We start from the raw sequence: 3,785 nt of genomic DNA, 5'->3' as shown, positions 1-3,785 counted from the left end.
GTCCAGAGCCACAAGCCAATCACGCTTCGGGAAAGCGGAACAGGCCGGTACCGCCCTCGCCGGCGTCCCTCCTATCCTTGGGGCGGGAAGCCGCCCACCTTGTGGGACTTGTAGTTCTCCGGTGGGTGGGTGGGGAGGGCGCGTTACTATAGCGACGGGAAAAATCCCAGGGCGCTGGTTTCACTGGGGCTCCTACAGGCGGGTTTATTTTTTATTTTTAATAGTTCATTTCTATTGTGTTTTCCATGACCATTTATGCCCCTCCTGCAGGCGGTTTTCGTCTCTCGAAGGCAACCTCTTCCCAGTCACCCAGATCCCATTATGCATTAAATCAATTATTGAGTACCTGCAATCGTCAGGTAGTGTTCCGGGCCTCAGCAACAACCTCGCGTTCTTCCCGATTAGAAATTTAAGGTGCTCTGGGGCCCAGATGCCTAGCAGGGAGATTCATTTCCAGTTTGGGTAGAAACTGGAGTATTCTCCTGCCCCATGCTATAAATGGCCCAGATGTTTGAATCATGCAACTCTGTCCCTACATCACCATTTCCCGAACAAAAACCTCAAGTATTTGAGGGTTAGGGTATTTGAGGTTTTTGCCTCATTCCCTTTGGATTTCCCACAACCTCCTTACCCGCTCCAGTTTCTAGGTGCTGTCACCGAGCCTTAGGGACATCTCAAATCCAGGGATGGCCACCCTTTAAAGAAGAGGAAACAGTGGCTCTTTGGGTTTAGACTTTCCAAGATCACACTGGATTGGAATTTAAGAATTAGTCCAAATTCTTTCCCTATGTCGTGCTGTGCTCTGATTAATTGAAAATCTGAATGTACTGTAGTAAGTGAAGGCTGAATATTGGTTAAATATATTTGTCAATTTAAGGTCCACCACATAGATATGAAAGTCTTCCTTGAACTCTTCCCTTCAACCTTTTCTACCTTCAACCCCATATCCCCGCTATTCACAAGTCCTGTTGATGCTTCTGCCTCCAAAATACATCCTTATCCCTCCACGACTACTGTCCTAACACAAGCCATCGACGCACTGCAACAGCCCTCCAACTGGTCTCCTTGTTTGAATTGCTGCCTTCTTTAATCCACACACGTAGTCTTTTTTTTATAAAGATTTTATTTATTTTTAGAGGGGGGGAGGGAGGGAGAGAAACATCAATGTGCAAGAGAAACATTGATCAAATGGCTCTCACCCCCGCCCCCACTGGAGACCTGGCCCACAACCCAGGCAGGTGCCCTGACTGGGGATTGAACCAGCAGCCTTTCAGTTCACAGGCTGGTGCTCAATCTACCTGAGCCACACCAGCCAGGGCTGCTTTTTTTTTTAGATCTTATTTTTCTATTTTTTAAAGATTTTATTTATTTATCTATTTATTTTAGAGAGGGAAGGGAGGGAAATGGAGAGAGAGAGAGAGAAACATCAGTGTGCAGTTGCTGGGGGTCATGGCCTGCAGCCCAGGCATGTGCCCTGACTGGGAATCGAACCTGCGACACTTTGGTTCACAGCCCACGCTCAATCCACTGAGCTACGCCAGCCAGGGCTTTATTTATCTATTTTCTATAAAGATTTTATTTATTTATTTTTAGAGAGGGAAGGGAGGGAGAAAGAGAGAGAGAGAGAGGAACATCAATGTGCGGTTGCTGGGGGTCATGGCCTGCAACCCAGGCATGTGCCCTGACTGGGAATCGAACCTGCGACACTTTATTTCTCTATTTTTAGAGAGAGGGGAAGGCAGTCAGAAATAGAGAGAGAGAGAGAGAGACACTGATGCGCAGTTGCCTCTTGCATGTGCCCCAACTGAGGCCCAAGTCCACAACCCAGGCATGTGCCCTGACAAGGAATTGAACCATCAACCTTGCAGGACGACACCCAACCAACTGTGCCACACCAGTCAGGGCCACACAGGGGTTAGTTTAAAATCATAAACTGGATCGTGTTCATTCTCTTGATTAAACCCCCTCATACTGTCCCTTTGCAACATGAATAAGATCCAAACACGCCACAGGACCCTGCATGACCTGGCCCCGGCTCTCTCTCCACCCTCCCCTCCTGTACCACCTTCTCGCCTTTCCGCTGTGTCCATCATCAACTCAGCTCTCCTTCCTGTTTTTTCTTTTCAATCCTCACCCAAGGATGTGTTTGTTGATTTTAGAGAGAAAGGAAGACAGAGAGAGAGAGAGCGCCTATGAGAGAAACATCCATGTGAGAGAAATATCCATCGCTTGCCTCCAGTACCCGCCCCCACTGGGAATCAAACCTGGGCCATTTTGGTGCATGGGATGACGCTCCTTCCTGTCCCTGACTGCCCAGCTGGAGTTGGCCTCAGGGCCTTAGCACTTGTTTCATATGCATGGAACGTTCTTTTCATGGCTCTTCTCATGGATAGCTCTTCATTTTTCAGATTTCAGCTCAAAATTACCCCCTCAGGGAGCTTATTTAAAGCAGCTGTTTCCTCCTCTCGCCGTGTATCCCTTCATCCATTTCACAGTCCTTGGTAGCACTTGGTTCTGTCTGAAATTATCTTGCTCATTTTATTGGTTTATTGCCATTCCCCCCGCCCCACTGAAATGTAAGCCCCACGAGGGAGGAACCTAGTCTGTCTCGTTCTCGACTGTGTTTCCAGAGCCGAGAACAGAGCTTTGTATATGCAAGGGGCTTAATGACTAAAGAGCTAGATAGTAAGACTTCAAGGATGGCACAGACCACTGTGTTTTTTTTTAAATTAAGGTGTAGCCCTGGCTGGCGTAACTCAGTGGATTGAGCTTGGGCTGCAAACCAAAGTATCGCAGGTTCAATTCCCAGTCAGTGCACATGCCTGGGTTGCAGGCCATGACCCCCAGCAACCCCACATTGATGTTTCTCTCTCTCTTTCTCCCTCTCTTCCCTCTCTAAAAATAAATAAAATAAAATCTTTTAAAAAATTAAGGTGTAGTTGCAATATAATATTAATTTCAGATGTACAACCAAGTGATTCAACATTTATATACCTTACCAAGTTACCACCACTAGATAAGTCTAGTAACAATCTGTCACCATGTAATTATAGTTATTAGATTGTAACTGTATTCCCTGTACTGCACATCATATCCCTGTGCCTTACTTGCTTTATAACTAAAAGTTTATACCTCTCAGTCCCCTTCACCTCTTTTGCCCTTTTCCCCACCACCCGACCCTCTGGCAAGAGTCAGTTTATTCTCTGGATCTCTGAATCTCTATTTCTGTTTGGTTTGGCTTTTCGATACCACATATACATGAAATCATACAGCATCTGTCTTTCTCTGTCTGACAACAGGTTACTGGGCTGGGCAGCTTGCTTTCTGGCCCCTGTGAACTGTTTTGTTTTACCACTAACAGGGGTCAAGCCCAGTTCCTCCACCAAGAGACCTAGACTTTCTTCCTTTAGGCCTCTTCTTCCTCATCAAGTAATAAACTGGATTAAGTTAATCTCACTCAACTCGAAAAATTCCACCATCTCAAAGTGCAGTAAACAATTCAAGACTGACCATCAAACGTGATAAACAAATGGAGTCTAGGTTTTAATCTGCAAAATGGGAGTAACGGGCGCACCCCACTGGGCTGTTGTGAAAACGAGGAATAACCAACGTGCAGTGCTTGCCACCTGCTGGGTGCGGTAAATGGTAGTTCTTCTCATCCCGTGAGACACTCCCGTGGCAGCGACCAGAAGAGTAACCCAGCCAAGAATATCCTTTACGAGTTGCTTCATGTTTTAATTTTCTATAAAAGAGCAACCATGAATCTCACAGGTAGAGCATCTGCT

The sequence above is a fragment of the Phyllostomus discolor genome, chromosome 2 (assembly GCF_004126475.2).
Source record: "Phyllostomus discolor isolate MPI-MPIP mPhyDis1 chromosome 2, mPhyDis1.pri.v3, whole genome shotgun sequence".
Lineage (NCBI taxonomy): Eukaryota > Metazoa > Chordata > Mammalia > Chiroptera > Phyllostomidae > Phyllostomus > Phyllostomus discolor.
Note: the sequence above shows the minus strand (reverse complement) of the source record.